The 23,765-nt window shown below is 39.0% G+C and overlaps 1 protein-coding gene across 2 annotated transcripts in view; it reads left to right on the top strand.

The window, feature by feature from the left end:
* Positions 1–23,765, top strand: part of rbfox3a (RNA binding fox-1 homolog 3a) — a 611,006-nt gene that overhangs the window by 29,388 nt on the left and 557,853 nt on the right. The gene's annotated exons all lie outside the window — the stretch shown is intronic.

Below are 23,765 nucleotides of genomic sequence, written 5' to 3'. Positions count from 1 at the left end.
ATACATATTATAAATAACAATTACATTTTAAAAACATTTTCCTCTGGCTCTCTCAATCTGGACTTAAAAGCATTTAATGAAATAAGATCTGCTATCTTCCAGTCTTTTTGCATCATGTTCCATGTGAAAGGGGCAGCATAAGTAAAAGCCCTCTTTCCCAGTTCAGTTCTGGCAAATGGAACATTGAGCAATAAAAGATCGCTTGAACGCAGGCTGTAAGAAACAGTACTTCTCCGTGTGAGCAGATCGCAAATGTAGGTGGGCATTTGTCCAAGCAGGGCCTTATAAATAAAGATGCACCAGTGAGCAAACCTCCTGGAGGACAACGAAGGCCATCCCACTCGAGCGTACAGATCACAACAATGGGTCAAGGCCCTACAGTTTGTAATAAACCGTAAGGAGGCATAATAAACTGAGTCAATCTTATGAAGACACTGGGCGGAAGCATTCATGTACAGCAGATCACCATAATCTAAAACAGATAAAAATGTAGCATTTACAAGACGCTTTTTTGTCTCAAAAGAAAAGCAAAATTTGTTTCGAAAGAAAAATCCCAATTTTAGTTTGAGTTTTTTCACAAGATTGTCTATGTGAGGTTTAAAGGTCAGAGAATCATCAATTAAAAAGCCAAGATATTTATACGTATGCACCACTTCTATGAGGTTTCCCTCAAGAGTGGACACCAAGGGGACAGTTTGAGGAAATCTCTTCATGTTTGAAAACAACATTAGCTTTGTCTTTTCAGCATTGAGAACCAATTTCAGCTCCAGAAGTGTGTGCTGAACCACGTCAAAAGCTTTCTGCAACGATTCTATTGCCTTTTCAAAGTTTGAGCCAAAGGAATAAATAACTGTGTCATCAGCATAAAAATGCATACTAGCGTTGGACACATTTTGTCCCAAATCATTTATATACATGATGAACAGCAGAGGTCCTAAAATTGAACCCTGTGGCACCCCAGTGTGAATATTCAAAAGTTCTGAGCACAGATTTTCACATTTAATGTATTGAGTCCTGTCACTCAAATAATTAGTAAACCAGGAGACAACATGTCTAGACAGCCCCAAAGAAAGAAGCCTATGCTTTAAAATGGCGTGATCCACAGTGTCGAAAGCTTTTGACAGGTCAATAAAGAGAGAAGCACAGTGCTGTTTTTTATCAAGAGCAACAAGTATGTCATTTATCACTTTTGTGGCAGCCGTGACAGCACTATGCTGTTTTCTGAATCACTAAATGACTAAACAGAAAGATTTCATGGACAAACAGCAACAGAGTGCTTCAAACTGTTCAAATGTCATCCTTGATGCCAGTCGATATCTGAGCTGGCTGAGCACCTCAGAGGAGGCTCACAATTTCAACAGCACAGTCCTACCCTCACAGACCTCTTTATACAACATTCACACAAGCACTTTTCCTGCTTGTACAGTTTTTTCTGATGGCTTAAGCACATTTTTTTGTAACTATTGGCTATTTTTGCAAAACTCTACACACAAATAAGAAAACCCTTCACCCAATCAGCAAAACATTGCAGTTTTCTTGCAAAAACTAATAAACCTTGCTTAACTCTCCAAACCTTTGTAAAAATTGTATTTTCGTATCAAACAAGCCATCACATTAATAAGCACACAATGCACCAACTACACACTGATGGTATGAATGAAAAACACATCTGGCTTTTGCTTTCTCTGTGCACAAGGTAGGCCATGTCAGTTTGAGATCATACTTTTGTCATAGGTCCGTAAACATAGAGGGAGCCAAACTTCAAGTACTGGTGTTTATTCACACAATTCAAAACAAACACAAGTGTTTATTTCCAAGTCAAAACAGAATAGTAATTTCACTGAGGAAAAGAAGAAATTAGTCTACATCGTGTCGTCGTTATGGTTTGGAGGAGGACTCAAGCGCAGGACTCTGGGCTCAGATGCACAGAAGAAAGATTTATTTACAATTCACCAGGTGTATACACAAGAAGGTGCAGGGGGAGGGGGGGGGGGGGGTGCTATGTACAGCTGCGTGAAGGAAAAGGGGCTCCAGGGAAGTCCAGGGGAAAAGCCCGCGTTCTTCAGATCATCCACACACACGATCACTGGCTCTTACTCCAACACGGGAATCACACGGGGGGAAAATCCAGGGAGCTCTGTGGACAGGGAGACGGGGTTAAATACAGCGCACAAAGGAAACACACTGAACTGGACTTGCAGTAGCTTGGCTTCACTAACACATGGTAGTGGTAGAGGGCATGGGCCGAGGGCGTGGGCCCACAGTGAGTTCCGCCCCGGCGAGAGAGAAGAGGAGAGAGAGGAAGAGTTAGAGCGTGCTGATCAGCGTGCAGCTGATCCGCCTGGCCGTGACAGTCGTCTCTCGGGGTCCAGCCACAAAATTTTGTCTACATCACATGCAATGTCCTCTAGTCCAAGGCACCGGGGAATATATCTTGTGGAATGGCGTATCCAGGCCTGACATGATACCTGGTCAATATCCCCACATGCCTCCTCCACTGCCTGTAAAAGGGCTATGCGTTGATGGGGATGACAGTCATAGACCTCCCAGCGCCAGGCAGAGAAGAACTCTTCAATTGGATTCAAGAATGGAGAGTATGGGGGGAGGTTGAGTACAGGGAAGAGTGGTTGATCTATAAACCAAAGCAGCCCTATGGAAACTAACATTGTCCCATATGATGATGTATCTGGTCTGCTCTGGTTGTTGTAATGTGTGCAGTGTTATATGGGCCCAGGGTTGCATGATGGTGAACAACACCATTTTGACTTATAGCTGCACACATAGTTATGTTACCACCATGTTGTCCTGGGACATTGATTATGGCACGGTGTCCAATGATGTTCCTGCCACGTCTCCTTGTCTTAGTGAGTTGGAAACCAGCCTCATCCGCAAAAAACTGCTCATGACCCATCTGCCTCGAGCTCCATCGCTCTCTAGACAAGACAAAACAAATTCAGCACAGCAGGCACATGCACAGCACTACAGTGTGCACTTCCAGATTCAGTACCAATGATACTATACCTGCACATAGTCATATCGCAGCTGTTTTACACATTCACTGTTTCTTTCCAAAGGTGCTCTGTAGATTTGTTTCATTCGGATTCTGTTGTGGGCAAGTACACGACCTAATACAGAAATGCTCACATTTTGTATGTTTTGGAAGGTGGTGTCATCCTCCATTATGCGCTGCTGAATTTCATGTAGTCTAATGGAATTATTTGCAATCACCATATTGACTATATGGGTTTCTTGGTCTGCAGTGAACATGCTTCCTCTGCCCCAGCATCTGGTGAGCTAGCAATTCTGTAAAGTAACAGTTTCAGTATTGTTACATCTATGGTATTGTTGTGTTCCTCATTAGCATACGGCAGTGCTACAAGTCTTAGTGCAAAGTGACTGTGCTAACGATGCTCATTTCAAAATGTCCTTATGATGGCTGGTATAGTGTAGCAGCTCAAGTTAGGCTGGACCCGTTGGCCAGCTTCCCTCAGGGTCACTCCACGGTTGATTACATGGTCCACTATTGTAGCTCTGATGTCATCAGCAATTCCATTTCTTACTCTTCTTATCCTTCCTCTTCCCCCTCCTTGTCCTCCTCTTGCTCCTCCTTGTCCTCTTCCTCTAACTTCACCTCCTTGTCCTTGTCCTGTTCATCCTACTTCTTCACCTCCACGTTCTCTTCCTCGGCCTCCTCTAATTCTCACTCTTCCTGCTCCCTCCATTGTACTCCACACGGACAGCTTACCTGTAGCTTATTTATAGTGCTTAGGCTGATTGCAAGAGTGTTGTGCAGTGGATTGTACCTACAGGTTTGCAAAGTGTGTGTTACAAAATGGCAAACTGAGTGCAAAAAGTGTTTGTGCTTTTAGTTTTGCAAACTCACTGAGTGGTTTTGCTATAAGTCTGAATAGTTTTAGAGATTGTGCTACAGGAATCACAGTTAGGGTTTAAGCATTCAGAAAAAACTGTAAGCTTATAACTAACATTCACACATCAGAGAGCAACTGAGGGTTAGTACCTTGCCCAAGGATATTTGGCATGCAGACTGGGCGGAGCCAGCGATTGAACCACCAATCAGTAGATGACCTCTACCTCCTGAGCTACAGCCACCCTGAAGAGGAGCACAAAGGGGGGCTTCCCTAGAAAACTTCCCACAACCTCTGTGTGTGTGTGTGTGTGTGTGTGTGTGTGTGTGTCTTTGCGCAAACAAACACTGTTATGAGAAAAGCTCCTGCTCAGAAATCGAACCAGTGATGTAGCAAATAAGATCAAAGCCCCAAACGTGTGCACAGTGTAGCAGACAGTAGAAAGTTGTGTTTTTATTTTACAACTCTTTCTTCTCACGTCAGAAATTGTTTGTCAGAAGCTCCACATTGTATATGAATTAATGTTCTGTGAAATTAAACCATGTTAAAAAGCATCTTGTACGATAGCCACATTTGTGCTCGGCCACCAAAAATTGAGCTCATCCCTCGTGGAGCAGGACTGTAGCTGACAGGAGAGGGAGGAGGGCGCGTGGCCTCAGAGGAAGGTCAAAACTTCTACTCTTGCTGTTCCAACAGTTTTGAAAAACATTTATCTTTTTCATTTTCTACTGACGTCCAGACATCCTCTGTTTTGGTTTGTTGTTTATTTTTTACTTCATTTGGGGTGTTTGGAAACCCTGCCTGGAGATCACTTTAGGTCAGCCATGTTGTTTCAAACGTCTACTTACAGTAAACAGTTTCCTGTTGAGTACATCGTCTCAGTCACTGGTTCTACCTGTGTTCAGCTTTCAGATTGTGCTTCCTGTGAGTGTCCAGGTGGACGCTAAAGTTAGGTATGCTTTCCCCTGTGACCCATCCTGTTTCAGTCAGATTGTCCCCTTGTCCATTACTCATGACAAGACGATTATGCTCGTCTTACAGCTCCATGATGAAACTTTGCAGTAGGTGTTGTCATAGTGACTGTATTCTCTCTATGGGTGGTTGTTGTATTATTTGCAAAAATTGTGTTTTTGAAGACAACATATGATGGAAATATATTTCAGAGAAGGCAGACTAACTGTGTCTGCAACAAGTGTGTGCTTTCAAGTTTGTTTCTTTCATTAATTAATTTGATAAAATCAAAAACAGTTTAACTGACACAGACACATCTGGCCTGACTGCCTCTATTATCTAGCTAAGAGATACTGTTTGAAGATAAAAGCCACATAACACACCAACAGGCAGCTTTTAGCTGAAATAAACCCTTTATTTATGGAGAAGCTACTAAACAGAATAATGCTGACAGTCTGAATGGATAACGAGGACAACTGGAGAACAGAAGCTGATTAGATGAGAGAGCTGTTATGTCCCGTCAAGGCGCGGCCAGACCACAACATAAAGGGTGATCCATCCCCGTCCAACCCCAAGCAGCACTTCACACAATTAATACTTTGTGACAGTGATTTATTTACAATTAGTGAATTTAAACAAAGGAAGGGAGCGAATTATAACTTTGGGGTGAAGCCAAGGCCAAAATAACAAACAAAAGGTAGCCTATCTCAGGAGTAAATACAACTTACCTAGTCAAAGAACTAAACCAAACGACAATTACTTTCCTCCCTACCTAACAAAAACAGGAGAAAACTAATCAAACAAAAATGCTCCTACATTAAACCAACATAGTGAAACACACGGTCTGCTGGTTGGGTTGGGCCGAGGATGAATGACCTGGCAGTCCCTGGCGGCGTCTTCTTATGCGCTGCCTCCCGGTCGTTAGCCAATCGGTACGGTCCATCCACCCTGGATGCACCAATCATGGAGGAGCACCTGCACACTCAAATTTACATATTATAATTACGACAACAGTCGTAACAGAGCTGTATTTGAAGTGGAGAAGAGCAAAGCTGACAAATACGATAAGTGGAGGACCTCAAAGTCCCTTTAGCCACCTCAGTGAATGTAAGTGCAGAGCTATCAGCTATCTCTCTGAGCTTCTTCATCCATACATACCTTCCCGGTCCCTCAGGTCGGCAGACCAGCTCCTCCTGAGCGTGCACAGGACTAATCGTAAGCTCAGAGGGGATCGGGCGTTTGCTGTGGCAGCACCAAAATTGTGGAATGAGTTGCCTTTACATGTTAGACAGGCACCTTCCTTATCTGTTTTTAAATCACGTCTTAAAACATATTTATTTACCTTGGCTTTTAGCACAGCAGGACTTGTTGATGTCTCTTAATATGTTTTCTTATTAATTATATTATTTTTAATTTTAAGATATTTTATATGTAATTTAAACTGTTTCCTCTCTTATATTTGTGGCACTTTGGTCAACATTGTTGGATGTAAAGTGCGTTATAAATAAAGATGCTATGCTATGCTATCAGGAAATAACCTAAGGACAATACACCGTGGCATTTTCCACGGTGTATTGGCCATGGTATCAACTTCTCTGAAGCTGCCACTCACTGCCTCATCCATCCATCCATCCATCCGTCCGTCCGTCCGTCCATCCGTCCACTGCACAATTATCTTTTGGCATGAAAATGATGACCCAGAAAATGCTTAAGATAATTATCAGAAACATGTATTTTATTTAACCTACTCAGGTGACTGATGAAGGAATGGTCCACAGCAGCATTAGCCACACATTCACAACTAAAACAACCCTGCTCCTTGACAGCTAGATGTAATATGCACTCTTAGTCTTCTACAGGGCGTGGCTTACCCTGTGACAGTGTCATTAAGAAATTAATGTTCACTGAAGAGTATTGCCATGATTACGTTCAGTCCACTGAAAGTGGGTGTAGAAGTTTGAATTTCCTGTAGCGTCAGTTCACAAACCAAATAAATCTCTGATATGTGTCATATACATGGGCAGGTACACAATGCACTAATTATAATCTTTAAATTCAAGCCTGTGATATAAATCACTTACACAGAGCCCAGTCTTCCCAGGACACATCATAACTGTAGCTGATTGGATGAAAGACAGACTTTGTGTCTTATATGATGCTAAATAACATCACAATACTAAATATATCCTAACATAAGATATTACTTACAAGCTATGCAGAGGCAAATATAGCATACTCTAATGCCAGCTCATTAAAAAGATGGTGGATGTTGCAGACAGTGTGACTGCAGTTCAAGCCTAAGCATTTTAACAGGACAGCAAAGACAGGACACTCATTTCTCAAGTTACAGCCCAGAACCTGTTGGTGTGTCAGCTGACCACAAACCTTTATCTAAGTTTTATTTTAAAAACAAACATCATTTTAGGATTCTTATTATACCCACAGCCTCATTTTTATGTTTTGGATTTTTTAAAATTATGCAAAAGCAGCTGAGCCAAAGAACGTGCTGGTGTGGTAAAAAAGAACTGCACTGTCACTGTAATCAGTGCTTTCAGTCTGACATCACCACAGGGTCAGACCGCTTCTGCTCCGAGATGCAGTGAAACTGCAGTCTTACCAGGATTACAGCCAAACACAGGAGAACATCCCTCAGACTAAGCCGGTCCAGTAGCGCAGAGATAAAACAATAAATATCAAACAGAAAGGACAAAACACATTGTGATATATAAATTTAGTTCACTGCTGCTTTTTATGTTTTAAGAAAGAGGATGGAGTGTTTCTGCTGCATCCTGTCATCTTACAGCTTGAAATAAAAAAGTTTTGGTGAGTGAAAATCCACATTTGCTTTCACTCCAAGACCAAGGAGTTCATTTCCAGCTGTGTGTGTGTGTGTGTCTGTTCTTCACCAGGTCCAGAGACTGGTCATACACTGGCTTACCAGCACTACAAACCCTCCCTCATCCCAGTCACTGCTGCTGTCACTCAGCAGGAGTTTAATAAATAACATGAAGTAACATGTTTACCATGGATACACAAATTTCTATCTTCTCTCTGAGTCACACTAAAACGGGATTTTGTCATCTTTGTATAGACTCGTGTGTTGTGTGTGTGTCAGGCTGCCGCTCGGCCTGACCTTTGAGTTAAACGCAGCCATGCAGAACCAGCTGCTCCTCCTCCTCCTCCTCCCCCTTCATCATCTTCTCTGTCTCAACATCTCCCTTTGTCCTTACTGACCACGCGTGGCACCTTTGCACTACAGTCACACTTTCACTGTGTGCTGTATTGTGTACTCTGTAAGCAGGTTTGCTGTTCTTTCTCTTTTTTCAGTATTCCACACTTACTTGCATGGATACAGTTTGGGTTTCAGTACCTCGAACAAACAGCGAGGGATTGTAGCTCTGACCTCCCTGTTAGTAGACAACATGCTCTGTGTTCTGAGCCACAGCCGCTCACAGAATACTGGCTTTTACAGCTTAAACATCTTGTGTGCAGATCTGTTTTCAGGTGTGCACACTTGCTCCATCCACGTTCACACACCCACGCTTTGATGGATGCAGTGGGATAATCTTGTCTAAGGATATTTCCCCACCACTTTCCAATCGGTAGACAACCCAGTGTACCACCTGAGCCACATCCCCAGTAACACCAGTCACCCTGTTGTGGTTGGCAGCTGCATATTATCCTGCAAACCACATACACGTGCTGCATTCCCAAAGTCAGCAGGCTCTTATTGTTTATCAGCCACTTTTAATTTCCACACTGTGCCATAAATCAAAAGAGACTCCAAAGTTCACCTTTTGAGCTCGAGTTACCTTCAGAGAGATCAGCGGGTTTTCTGACCACCTGTAACGGTAGGTTTTCTTCCTGCACCAGCAAACGGCATTAGCTGCAGAGACTCAGGGTTTAGTCAACTGATGCTCCTTTGTGATTATATGGCACTTCAAGAACAATGCAATTTATACAGCCAGGATGAGGAGTCTTACAGGCTTTTTAGGGCAGAGGGGCTGTTAGGAAAGATATTGGGGGTGCTTGACGCCAGAGCTACTCTCTAGACTAGACGCATGGTGTCAGGTTGGGCCTGTCAGCAGTAAGTGATCCAAGGATCACAGTAGGATGGTCTGTTTTTCAGACACTGGTAGACCTGCTACTTAACAGAAAAAGCTGACCTCATGTCTCGGTGCCTTGGAAGAGTTCAGTAGTGATCCAATAAATAAGAGCTACCGTATGTAAGATATGCTGAATGATGATTGTGGCCACTGCTTTCAGTCGGTATAGGTGTGTGCACGTCTGTATATGTACCGTTAACAGGATATTGATTTGACTAGATGCTAGAAAACTTCCTTTATTAAGTGAGACACACGGAGTAGCCAGTTAAAATGCTTTATTTTACTTGCAAGGAAGCAAAGGTGTACACAGTGAACGTCTATGTGCTCACCGCGGTAGTCCCGCAAGTTTCATCCAACATTATCCTGAGAACAGGCACGTGTGTGACTTACAGAAAAGGAGTTCAGGTACACGGTGTACTTATACATGATAACAGACAAGCTGCAACAAGGCCTGAGAAGAGGACACATTAGAGCGACAGAGAGACATTCTTTCACCTAAATGAGTTTAACTTTAATAATTTTCTATCAGTAGATGCAGGGACTGTGTCTATGCCCTGACGGTATCACTACATCGAATCAGGTTGAACCTCGTGTCAGCATAATATCTAAGGGGATGCGGAAACAAACTAACAGCATGTTTAAAATGTGTCCTGCATACAAATGTGTCACTGTTCTGGACACTGAGAGATTTATTGTGATTAAGTGCTGTTTCACAAACTTGTGCAATCCACTGTGACAAGAAAATCCCAAACTGTAGGCAGTGAAACATAAAAAGTGCTGAAACAATGCTGCGTTGTTGTGTTCATGGTTTGTGTCTGCAGAATTTCATGGTGCCAGACAATTGCACTGTTTCATGCACTCATTATGGACATATTTGGACTTCGTCAGGAAGAGCCCAAATGAATAGGTCCGTGTTCTGAGGAAAGTGAAGGTAATAGAAAATCAATGTTTTTGTCCAATATATTTAGGATTTGGTCAAATGTCACAAAGAGCTCTGAGGAATATGCATGCTATTGCTGTAAAGCCACCAACATGCTGCACTGAGTTCCAGCTCGAGTGAACAGTAGACGTTAGAAAAATGGGACAATTTGTGAATTTTTGTGTGGAAAGGCTTTTAAGGAAGGGTGGTGTGGAGACGGGGGGCAGATCCCACAGAAGACGAATGAAACAAATACATTTGAAATGCTTTTTGATGCTATGACTGCACAGAATGAGAACATGGAGCCAGGCTTTTCTCCCTAAAGGTTGGCCAGGGGCTCTCGCTTTCAACACAGCTCTGTCTCACGCTGTAACACAACAGCAGCTCAAATGGAAAGCTTCTCTTCATCCCCAAACTAATTACCTGAGGGTGCCTGTGTGCTTATTAAAAATCCCTTTAAAAAAGTTCTTAGTGATTTTCTAAGCAGTCTTCCTTCTCAATTAAGAAAGTGAAAAACTGAGGATGATGATGAAGACAGAATCAAACAGCCTAGCAGTCTTTTTTTCTTCATCCGGAGAGAAAAGTTTTTTTCACTGGGACATTGTGGTAATATAGAGGAAAGCTGGCTGACATTGTCAATTCAGGAATAAACAAAGCAAGAAATAAAAGTGATGATGCTGTAGTCTTATGAAATTAATATTTCCACAGACTCCCACATAGCAAAATTGGTATGGCCCAGATCTGGCCCACACAATGTGCTCACACAGGGCCAGCAGTGTGTCTGCAACTGGCCCATGGCTGCACACAACTTACACATGGCCCACATACTGCAAAGAATGATGGCCCTTTGTTGGCCTTGATCAGGTTTGCCAGAGGTGGCCCACACATGGGCCAGCACAAGACCAGTTGCAGACACACTGCTGGCCCTGTGCTGGCCCAGAACAGTTTCAGCTCTGGCCCCAGATGTCAGCCTAATGTGTACCTAATCAAGCCATGTAATACCAAAATGTGACTAAACTCTGTTCAGACAGTGAATGGACTGATTCTTATATAGCGCTTTTCTACTCTCCCAGATTACTCAAAGTGCTCTATACAACATGCCACATTCACGATATCACACACTTTCTCTAAACTGAGTGCTGCCTAACTACATTCATACTCTTGACATGCAGACCGGAGGAGCCAGGGATCAAATCACCAACCTTCCAATCAGTCGGTGACCTGCTCTACCTCCTGAGCTACAGCCACCCACTGGCAAACATGAGTAAACCCTCACTAGGTTTTGGATAAAGTGTACACTCACAAACCTGTCAAACCTGCATTTGAAATGTTGGCTACCACAGCAGTATAGTATTGCAACATGGCATTTGGGTCTTCTAACTAAAATTGGAAAATAGGAACATAAATAGTGCCATCATTGCCAGACCTGGCCCACATCTGGTTGACATACACCCTGCCATGACACCAGTCAGTCAGAAGGACCAGCTTGATGCCAGATCAGGGCCAGACCTGTTTTTTATGAGCCTGGGCCACATAAACCAAATTCCAATCGAGCCAGATGTGGCATGCCATCACATAAACAGTGCCATCTATGCCAGGCCTGGCCCACATCTGGATGACATACGTCTTATCATGCCAGAAGTAGGCCAGCAGTGGCGGCTTGATACCAGATCCGGGTCAGACCTGCTTGATATGTGGGCTACTTCATTCTATTCAATCAGCAGGAGATGCTCCTGGGCTCATTGCTGACAGCTTTTATGACGAGATTTATTTTATTCAAATGAAAAACCAGAGCAGACCTCTGGTAAGAGGTCTGATACTCATGTTCAACTTCACACTTCTGTTTTCTTTGTGAAAGTACCAGCGATTTATCGCATTGATCGAAGAAACTGCCGTACAATTAATGCTATATAACAGTTATTTATTCCATAGATAAAATGTCTATTCATTGATAGGGGAATTAATTCTTGTTTAATTGTTCCCCTATTACAGTGGTTGTGATGGCAGCAGCTGGGCTAAGGTAATTTATTTCCTGCTTAGGATGAGAGATGGTACACAGCCAAGGCTGCCGAGGGAGGAGTAGTTAATTGCAGTAGATTGCCTTATCTCCTTGTAATTATGCCTGTCTCTTTGGCGTCCCCTGACTCCAAATGGCCAATCGATACTATCAGACCACCGCCAAGGAGGAAGAGATGGAGGCAGGGATATGGGTCCCAGACTGGACTCCTGCTTTATGGAAGGCGGCAGCTTTGGACCACAGATAGCAAAAGACTAAATCATATCAAAGACAGATAAAAAAGGCTGTTCTGGTTTGGATAGTTTTACAGAAAGAGTGCTGGAACCACTGACTTTGATTCATTTGGACTTAAATCATCACGTCACTTAAAACAGCTGGAGATAAATAAATATAAAAACATCATCTCACTTTTTTTATAAATACATTATCAAATGATTTATGTATGTGTTGTGAGTGTGAAGACAATTTTCACAGTAAAAACTAAGTGCAGTCAGCTGTTTCCATAGAAATCAAGAAAGTGAGGAGCAGCCAGGTCCTAAAATTCTTCCATCAGTGATGGGAGAGACTAATAAAGTCATACAGAAAATCATTACTTCATGTTACTACTGCTGAGGGTGTTTCTAAAAGCTACACACACAACCAAAACAAAGATGGTAATATGAGGAAAATCCACTAACCACTAGAACAATTTAGAAAAACTTCAAGCTCACATTTATACATGTGGGACTCATCGTGGCTCTGTCATACATACACGCAAACATTTTTACATCTGTCATACATACACGCAAACATTTTTACATCTGTCATACATACACGCAAACATTTTTACATTTGTCTTACATACACGCAAACATTTTTACATCTGTCTTACATACACGCAAACATTTTTACATCTGTCATACATACACGCAAACATTTTTACATCTGTCGTATATACACGCAAACATTTTCACATCTGTCATACATACACGCAAACATTTTTACATCTGTCATACATACACGCAAACATTTTTACATTTGTCTTACATACACGCAAACATTTTTACATCTGTCATACATACACGCAAACATTTTTACATTTGTCTTACATACACGCAAACATTTTCACATCTGTCATACATACACGCAAACATTTTTACATCTGTCGTATATACACGCAAACATTTTTACATTTGTCTTACATACACGCAAACATTTTTACATTTGTCTTACATACACGCAAACATTTTTACATCTGTCATACATACACGCAAACATTTTTACATTTGTCTTACATACACGCAAACATTTTTACATTTGTCTTACATACACGCAAACATTTTTACATCTGTCGTATATACACGCAAACATTTTTACATCTGTCGTATATACACGCAAACATTTTTACATCTGTCATACATACACGCAAATATTTTTACATCTGTCATACATACACGCAATCATTTTTACATCTGTCGTATATACACGCAAACATTTTTACATCTGTCATACATACACGCAAACATTTTTACATCTGTCGTATATACACGCAAACATTTTTACATCTGTCATACATACACGCAAACATTTTTACATTTGTCTTACATACACGCAAACATTTTTACATTTGTCTTACATACACGCAAACATTTTTACATCTGTCATGCATACACGCAAACATTTTTACATCTGTCATGCATACACGCAAACATTTTTACATCTGTCATACATACACGCAAACATTTTTACATTTGTCATACATACACGCAAACATTTTTACATCTGTCATACATACACGCAAACATTTTTACATTTGTCTTACATACACGCAAACATTTTTACATCTGTCATACATACACGCAAACATTTTTACATCTGTCATACATACACGCAAACATTTTTACATTTGTCATACATACACGCAAACATTTTTACATCTCTTGCCCTGCAAACACTATTTAACTATATTTAATAGTTTCTTGAATATTTACATTTAATACTGTATTCTAATATTTTTTTCAATTTGTATTTAATGCTGCACTATAATAATATAATAATAATAATATACTTACATGTTCTGTCTTGTAGCTGCTCTAAACTGTACTGTGAAATGTAAAAATAAATGTTATGACCAGTGCTGGTCAAGTTACTTGAAAGAAATAATTAGTTGCTAATTACTGATTACTTCTCCAAGAAAGTAACCCTGTTACTTTACTGATTACTTACCTTCAAAAGTAATTAGCTACTTTAACACTTAGATTCTTTTTAAAGACATGATACACAACCTGAATGCATAATAAAGCAATAAACCTTTCAGCCCAATTCTATTTTTTCGTCATATAAAATGTAATCAAATGGAAAAAGTCTCTTTTTAAAACTTGTTGTGTGGATGCTTTAAGCATCCACACTATTGAGTTCCTGTTTCTCTTTATTGTGTGGATGCTTTAAGCATCCACACTATTGAGTTCCTGTTTCTCTTTATTCTTTAATATTATTATTCTAGTTGCTTCCGTACACTTTTCGCCGTTAAACTACTTCCACAATTTTCAGCCGATTTTCACCGTTCAAATTTTAAACTATTCTGCTATTTTTGCTAATTCCTGCTACGATTTTTGCTATTTTTAACTATTATACTTTTTAAAATATTAAGCTTTTTTCCTTTAATTTGTCCCATTGAAATGAATGGGAAACTTCTGCAATTCTGCTAAATTTTGCTTGTTTTTGAAACTTAACTACTTCCTCATATTTTCACCTAGAACAACCATTCAAATTTTAAAATGTTCACAAATTATTGGGCTATTCAGGTATGATTCAGCTTTTTCAAATCTTCTACTGTTTTACTTTTATGCCTCTTAAAGTTTTGAGTTGCAAAATTGTGATTTTTCACAAAATACATGCGTTGTTATGGTTGCTATGCTCTTGGCTTCCAGTGTGCCACTGAAGGTTTTGCAATTTTCACTTCATGTCCGAACAACTTCTTGCTACTTGCTCAATTTTCACTCAACTTCCACAAATTATACATCAAAACGTAGGTATTTTTGCTGGCTTTCAGAAAATGTCACTATCATTGTTGTGGGATTTATAGAATTTTTGCAAATCTCCTCAGACCAACACAAGGTCTCAAAACTCTCCATATAAAGTCAATGGAGAGCTTGTTCAAAATCATCGCTGGATTTCTGTAATGAGAGGCATATTCGAATCGTCATATCTCCTTAACGAAGCGACTTTAAGACATGAGGCTTGTCCCCGAATATCTTCAGACACCCCTGACGCTCACAATTCAAGAAGTTCTTTCTCACCTATTACCGTTCTGAAATGAGTTGGACTTGTTTGAGGGTAGGAAATTCGTCCTTCGCTCAGATTTCTTCAGATTTCAAACTGTGGAAATGAACCACTTTTTTCTCTCGTCATAACTTTTTGTTGGATTTCCACAGAGACCTGAAAATTTCCATGATTGTTCACCAAAGCCTGCTGTCTCTTACGGTGAAAGAATGATATCGATACTCCAAATAGATTTCGAATTAGAAAGCGTTGTTTGAGGGCAAGTCAAGGCAGTTTTTGCTTCGCTCTACTCAGTTATGGTGCATTACAAGTCAAATATCTTTAATAATTCATATTTTAATGATAAATTGTAAACACTGGAAGATTCCCCCATCTCTTCTGAACAAAACGGTGTAAGAATGACCGCTCTAGCCCCTACGGTTTGGAAATTATGGTCATTTGTTTGAGGGGAGTCCTCACTATGAGAAATAGACTGCAATAATCCTGTGCCTCTCTGTGCTGCGTGTGTAAAAAGAGGCACATGTTTTGGCGGGAAAAAGTACACAGGCTCTCTGATTGGTGGATTCAAATTCAGCAGCTCCCAGGCTGACCTAGAAACTTACTTCTCTCTCCCTGTGCATTTTTTTGCTGATTTTTTCATTTAACAAGTATATTTGAGGGACCCTCAGCATGTTCAGCATTTTTTCAGCTGTCCATTTTGCTTTTCCAATTTTTCTGTTTAACTTATTACTATTGTGCTAAATAATACTATTTCTGCTATTTTATAAGATTTGTGCCTAATATAGTATTTCTGCTAAATTACAATATTTCTGCTTTTTATACTATTTGTGCTAAAACATAGTATTTCTACTAAATGTAGTATTTATGCTTAATCATACTATTTCTGCTTTTTATGGGATTTGTGCCTAATATAGTATTTCTGCTTTTTATAGGATTTTTGCTCAAACATAGTATTTCTACTAAATGTAGTGTTTATGCTTAATCATCCTATTTCTGCTTTTTATAGGATTTGTGCTTAATATAGTATTTCTGCTAAATTATAGTATTTCTGCTTTTTATAGTATTTGTGCTAAAACATAGTATTTCTACTAAATGTAGTATTTATGCTTAATCATAGTATTTCTATATATTTCTGCCAGGTCCCCAGGCAGCCAATCCTCTGTGAGGACTGAGAAATTCAAATTTTCAAATCAGGGCCTGCACAGTTTCCCAGCCAATCAAATAAGTGTCCTGAGGCATTCAAATTTGCATATTGGGGCCTTCGTGGCTTCTAAGCCAGCCAATCATATCTGAGGGCTGAGGAATTCAAATCCACAAATCAGGGCCTGCACGGCTTCCCAGCCAGCCAATCACATATGTGGTCTCAGGCATTCAAATTTGCATATTGGGGAATTCGTGGCTTCTAAGTCAACAAGTCATCCATGTCATATATCTCTAAAAATTCACATTTTAATGATAAATTGTTAACACTGGAAGATTCCCCCATCTCTTCTGAACAAAACAGTGTAAGAATGACCGCTCTAGCCCCTACGGTTAGGAAATTATGGTCATTTGTTTGAGGGGAGTCCTCACTATGAGAAATAGGCTGCAATAATCCTGTGCCTCTCTGTGCTGCTGCGTGTGTAAAAAGATGCACCTGTTTTGGCGGGAAAACGTAAACAGCCACTCTGATTGGTGGATTTAAATTCGGCAGCTCTCTCCCTCTGTGTGTGTGTGTGTGTGTGTGTGTGTGTGTGTGTGTGTGTGTGTGTGTGTGTGTGTGTGTGTGTTTAGTGGGAGAGAGAGGACCCTGCCCTTATTTGGCAGCATGTCATTGTAGGATTTAAATTGAATATAGTTAGACTGGTTGACTGGATTAGAGCCTGTGTTTGTGTGTCCCTCTGTGCATTTGTGTTTCAATAAGTTATTACTATTCTGCTAAATCATAGTATTTCTGGTACTTTTCGGTACTTGTGCTAAATACAGTATTTCTGCTAAATCATACTATTTCTGCTTTTCATAGGATTTATGCCTAATATAGTATTTCTGCTAAATTATAGTATTTCTGCTTTTTATAGGATTTGTGCCTAACATAGTATTTCTGCTAAATTATAGTATTTCTGCTTTTTATAGGATTTGTGCTTAACATAGTATTTCTGCTAAATTATAGTATTTCTGCTTTTTATACTATTTGTTCTAAATTATAGTATTTCTGCTTTTTATAGGATTTGTGCTTAATATAGTATTTCTGCTAAATTATAGTTTTTCTTCTTTTTATAATATTTGTGCTAAAACATAGTATTTCTACTAAATGTAGTATTTATGCTTAATAATAGTATTTCTATATATTTCTGCCAGGTCCCCAGGCAGCCAATCCTCTGTGAGGACTGAGACATTCAAATTTTCAAATCAGGGCCTGCACAGTTTCCCAGCCAATCAAATAAGTGTCCTGAGGCATTCAAATTTGCATATTGGGGCCTTCGTGGCTTCTAAGCCAGCCAATCATATCTGAGGGCTGAGGAATTCAAATCCACAAATCAGGGCCTGCACGGCTTCCCAGCCAGCCAATCACATATGTGGTCTCAGGCATTCAAATTTGCATATTGGGGAATTCGTGGCTTCTAAGTCAACAAGTCATCCATGTCATATATCTCTAAAAATTCATATTTTAATGATAAATTGTCAACACTTGAAGATTCCCCCATCTCTTCTGAACAAAACGGTGTAAGAATGACCGTTCTAGCTCCTACGGTTAGGAAATTATGGTCATTTGTTTGAGGGGAGTCGTCATTATGAGAAATAGACTGCAATGATCCTGTGTCTCTCTGTGCTGCGTGTGTAAAAAGGATGCACCTGTTTTGGAGGGAAAGAGTGCACAGGCTCTCTGATTGGTGGATTCAAATTCAGCAGCTCCCAGGCTGACCTAGAAACTCACTTTTCTCTCCCTGTGTGTGTGTGTGTGTGTGTGTGTGTGTGTGTGTGTGTGACAGAGAGAGAGAGAGAGAGAGAGAGAGAGAGAGAGAAAGGCTTTTAATGGGATGATCTCATTCTAAGATTCAAATTCAATATATTTAGACTGGTTGACTGAATTGGATCTTGTGTGTGTGTCTCTCTGTGCATGTGTGTTTTCTTATGTGTACATATTTGTGATTGTGTGGCTGTTATAGATTTTTTTGCTGATTTTTTTCATTTAACAAGTATAGTTGAGGGACCTTCAGCATGTTCATCATTTTTTCAGCTGTCCATTTTTGCTTTTCCAATTTTTCTGTTTAAGTTATTACTATTGTGCTAAATCATACTATTTCTGCTATTTTATAAGATTTGTGCCAAATACCGTATTTCTGCCAAATATAGTATTTCTGATTAATTATAGTTTTTTCTACCAAATCATAGTACAGTATTTCTGCTTTTTATAGGGTTTGTGCTTAATATACCATTTCTGCTAAATTATAGTATTTCTGCTTTTTATAGTATTTGTGCTAAATTATAGTATTTCTGCCAAATTATAATATTTGTGCTAAAACATAGTCTTAATTTAAAATTACAATATTCATAGTTCATCACAGTGTCTCTGGTAAATCACAATATTTCTGCTCTGTTGTACTATTTTTCTAAATCATAGTGTTTCTGTCATGTTTAAGTATTTTTGGCTAAATATATTCTTTCTGTTATCTTATACTATTTCTCCTAAATTCTTGTATTTTTGAGAAGTTATCATGTTTCTGGTAAGTTACAATATTTCTGCTAAATTCTGCTATGCTATTGTATCTCTGCCAAGTATTATGTTTCCTCTAAGATATTGCAGTTCTGCTAAGTTATTCCATTTTAGCAAACTTCTTTTGCTTCTGCAAAGTTTTTACAATTTCTGCAACTTTTCAGCTTTTTCAGCTACTTTTTGCATACAGCTTCAGCTTTAAGCATCCACACTGCATTTTCGCAGGAAATGCAAATTTTTCTAGTTGTGTGGATGCTTTAAGCATCCACACTATTGAGTTCCTGTTTCTCTTTATTGTGTGGATGCTTTAAGCATCCACACTATTGAGTTCCTGTTTCTCTTTATTCTTTATTATTATTATTATTATTCCGGGTGTTTCCGTACACTTTTCGCCGTAGAACTACTTCCACAATTTTCAGCCGATTTTCACCATTCAAATTTTAAACTATTCTGCTATTTTTGCTCTTTCCGGCTATATCTTTTGGTATTTTTAACTATTATACTTTTTAAAATATTCCACTTTTTTCCTTTAATTTGTCCCATTGAAATTAATGGGAAACTTCAGCAATTCTGCTAAATTTTGCTTGTTTTTGAAACTTAACTACTTCCTCAAATTTTCACCTAGAACAACCATTCAAACTTTAAAATGTTCACAAATTATTGGGCTATTCATGTATGTTTCAGCTTTTTCAAATATTTTACCGTTTTACTTTTATGCCTCTTAAAGTTTTGAGTTGCAAAATTGTGATTTTTCACAAAATACATGCGTTGTTATGGTTGCTATGCTCTTGGCTTCCAGTGTGCCACTGAAGGTTTTGCAATTTTCTCTTCATGTCCGAACAACTTCCTGCTACTTCCTCAATTTTTACTCAACTTCCACAAATTATACATCAAAACGTAGGTATTTTTGCTGGCTTTCAGAAAATGTCACCATCATTGTTGTGGGATTTATAGAATTTTGGCAAATCTCCTCAGACTAACACAAGGTCAGAAAACTCTCCATATAAAGTCAATGGAGAGTTTGTTCAAAATCACCGCTGCATTTCTGTAATGAGAGGCATATTCGAATCGTCATATCTCCTTAACGAAGCAAAGTTAAGACATGAGGCTTGTCCCCGAATATCTTCAGACACCCCTGACGCTCACAATTCAAGAATTTCTTTCTCACCTATTACCGTTCTGAAATGAGTTGGACTTGTTTGAGGGTAGGAAATTCGTCCTTCGCTCAGATTTCTTCAGATTTCAAACTGTGGAAATGAACCACTTTTTTCTCTCGTCATAACTTTTTGTTGGATTTCCACAGAGACCTGAAAATTTCCATGATTGTTCACCAAAGCCTGCTGTCTCTTACGGTGAAAGAATGATATCGATACTCCAAATAGATTTCGAGTTAGAAAGCGTTGTTTGAGGGCAAGTCAAGGCAGTTTTTGCTTCGCTCTGCTCAGTTATGGTGCATTAGAAGTCAAATATCTTTAATAATTCACATTTTAATGATAAATTGTTAACACTGGAAGATTCCCCCATCTCTTCTGAACAAAACGGTGTAAGAATGACCGCTCTAGCCCCTACGGTTAGGAAATTATGGTCATTTGTTTGAGGGGAGTCCTCACTATGAGAAATAGGCTGCAATAATCCTGTGCCTCTCTGTCCTGCGTGTGTAAAAAGATGCACCTGTTTTGGCGGGAAAACGTAAACAGCCACTCTGATTGGTGGATTTAAATTCGGCAGCTCTCTCCCTCTGTGTCTGTCTCTGTGTGTGTGTGTGTGTGTGTGTGTGTGTGTGTGTGTGTGTGTGTGTGTGTGTGTGTGTGTGTGTGTGTGTGTGTGTGTTTAGTGGGAGACAGAGAACCCTACCCTTATTTGGCAGCATGTCATTGTAGGATTTAAATTGAATATAGTTAGACTGATTGACTGGATTAGAGCCTGTGTTTGTGTGTCCCTCTCTGCATTTCTGTTTCAATATGCCTCCATATTTGTAATTTTGTAAGTTATTGCTATTCTGCTAAATCATAGTATTTCTGGTACTTTTCGGTACTTGTGCTAAATACAGTATTTCTGCTAAATTATAGTATTTCTGCTTTATTATACTATTTGTGCTAAAACATAGTATTTCTACTAAATGTAGTATTTCTGCTTTTTATACTATTTGTGCTAAATTATAATATTTCTGCTTTTTATACTATTTGTGCTAAATTATAATATTTCTGCCTTTTATACTATTTGTGCTAAAACATAGTATTTCTACTAAATGTAGTATTTATGCTTAATCATACTATTTCTGCTTTTTATAGGATTTGTGCCTAATATAGTATTTCTGCTTTTTATAGGATTTGTGCTTAATATAGTATTTCTGCTAAATTATAGTATTTCTGCTTTTTATAGTATTTGTGCTAAAACATAGTATTTCTACTAAATGTAGTATTTATGCTTAATCATAGTATTTCTATATATATTTCTGCCAGGTCCCCAGGCAGCCAATCCTCTGTGAGGACTTAGACATTCAAATTTTCAAATCAGGGCCTGCACGGTTTCCCAGCCAATCATATACGTGTCCTGAGGCATTCAAATTTGCATATTGGGGCCTTCATGGCTTCTAAGCCAGCCAATCATATCTGAGGGCTGAGGAATTCAAATCCACAAATCAGGGCCTGCACGGCTTCCCAGGCAGCCAATCATATATGTGGCCTCAGGCATTCAAATTTGCATATTGGGGGAATTCGTGGCTTCTAAGTCAACAAGTCATCCATGTCGTATATCTCTAAAAATTCACATTTTAATGATAAATTGTTAACACTGGAAGATTCCCCCATCTCTTCTGAACAAAACGGTGTAAGAATGACCGCTCTAGCCCCTACGGTTTGGAAATTATGGTCATTTGTTTGAGGGGAGTCCTCACTATGAGAAATAGGCTGCAATAATCCTGTGCCTCTCTCTGCTGCGTGTGTAAAAAGATGCACCTGTTTTGGCGGGAAAAAGTACACAGGCACTCTGATTGGTCGATTCAAATTCAGCAGCTCCCAGGCTGACCTAGAAACTTACTTCTCTCTCCCTGTGCATTTTTTTGCTGATTTTTTCATTTAACAAGTATATTTGAGGGACCCTCAGCATGTTCAGCATTTTTTCAGCTGTCCATTTTGCTTTTCCAATTTTTCTGTTTAACTTATTACTTTTGTGCTAAATCATACTGTTTCTGCTATTTCATAAGATTTGTGCCTAATATAGTATTTCTGCTTTTTATAGAATTTGTGCTTAATATAGTATTTCTGCTTTTTATAGGATTTGTGCTTAATATAGTATTTCTGCTAAATTATAGTATTTCTGCTTTTTATAGTATTTGTGCGAAAACATAGTATTTCTACTAAATGTAGTATTTATGCTTAATCATAGTATTTCTATATATTTCTGCCAGGTCCCCAGGCAGCCAATCCTCTGTGAGGACTTAGACATTCAAATTTTCAAATCAGGGCCTGCACGGTTTCCCAGCCAATCATATATGTGTCCTGAGGCATTCAAATTTGCATATTGGGGCCTTCATGGCTTCTAAGCCAGCCAATCATATCTGAGGGCTGAGGAATTCAAATCCACAAATCAGGGCCTGCACGGCTTCCCAGCCAGCCAATCATATATGTGGCCTCAGGCATTCAAATTTGCATATTGGGGAATTCGTGGCTTCTAAGTCAACAAGTCATCCATGTCGTATATCTCTAAAAATTCACATTTTAATGATAAATTGTTAACACTGGAAGATTCCCCCATCTCTTCTGAACAAAACGGTTTAAGAATGACCGCTCTAGCCCCTACGGTTAGGAAATTATGGTCATTTGTTTGAGGGGAGTCCTCACTATGAGAAATAGACTGCAATAATCCTGTGCCTCTCTGTGCTGCGTGTGTAAAAAGATGCACCTGTTTTGGCGGGAAAACGTAAACAGCCACTCTGATTGGTGGATTTAAATTCGGCAGCTCTCTCCCTCTGTGTGTGTGTGTGTGTGTGTGTGTGTGTGTGTGTTTAGTGGGAGAGAGAGGACCCTGCCCTTATTTGGCAGCATGTCATTGTAGGATTTAAATTGAATATAGTTAGACTGGTTGACTGAACTGGATCTTGTGTGTGTGTCTCTCTGTGCATGTGTGTGTCCTCATGTGTACATATTTGTAATTGTGTGGCTGTCATAAATTTTTTTTCAGATTTTTGTCATTTAACAAGTATATTTGAGGGACCCTCAGCATGTTCAGCATTTTTTCAGCTGTCCATTTTGCTTTTCCAATTTTTCTGTTTAACTTATTACTATTGTGCTAAATCATACTATTTCTGCTATTTTATAAGATTTGTGCTTAATATACTATTTCTGCTTTTATAGGATTTGTGCTTAATATAGTATTTCTGCTTTTTATAAGATTTGTGCTTAATATAGTATTTCTGCTAAATGTAGTATTTATGCTTAATCATATTATTTCTGCTTTTCATAGGATTTGTGCTTAATATAGTATTTCTGCTAAATTTAGTATTTCTGATTAATTATAGTTTTTCTACTAAATCATAGTACAGTATTTCTGCTTTTTATGGGATTTGTGCTAAAACAAAGTATTTCTACTAAATGTAGTATTTATGCTTAATCATACCATTTCTGCTTTTTATAGGATTTGTGCTTAATATAGTATTTCTGCTAAATTATAGTATTTCTGCCAAATTATAATATTTGTGCTAAAACATAGTCTTAATTTAAAATTACAATATTCATAGTTCATCACAGTGTCTCTGGTAAATCACAATATTTCTGCTCTGTTGTACTATTTTTCTAAATCATAGTGTTTCTGTAATGTGTAAGTATTTTTGGCTAAATATATTCTTTCTGTTATCTTATACTATTTCTCCTAAATTCTTGTATTTTTGAGAAGTTATCATGTTTCTGGTAAGTTACAATATTTCTGCTAAATTCTGCTATGCTATTGTATC

This window comes from Aulonocara sp. 'chitande type north' Nkhata Bay, linkage group LG18, assembly GCF_057382095.1.
Source record: "Aulonocara sp. 'chitande type north' Nkhata Bay isolate Kocher_YH1m ecotype deep benthic linkage group LG18, A_spYH_male_GT1.1, whole genome shotgun sequence".
Lineage (NCBI taxonomy): Eukaryota > Metazoa > Chordata > Actinopteri > Cichliformes > Cichlidae > Aulonocara > Aulonocara sp. 'chitande type north' Nkhata Bay.
The sequence above is the reverse complement of the archived record's forward strand: the minus strand, read 5'-3'. Positions and strand labels throughout refer to the sequence as shown.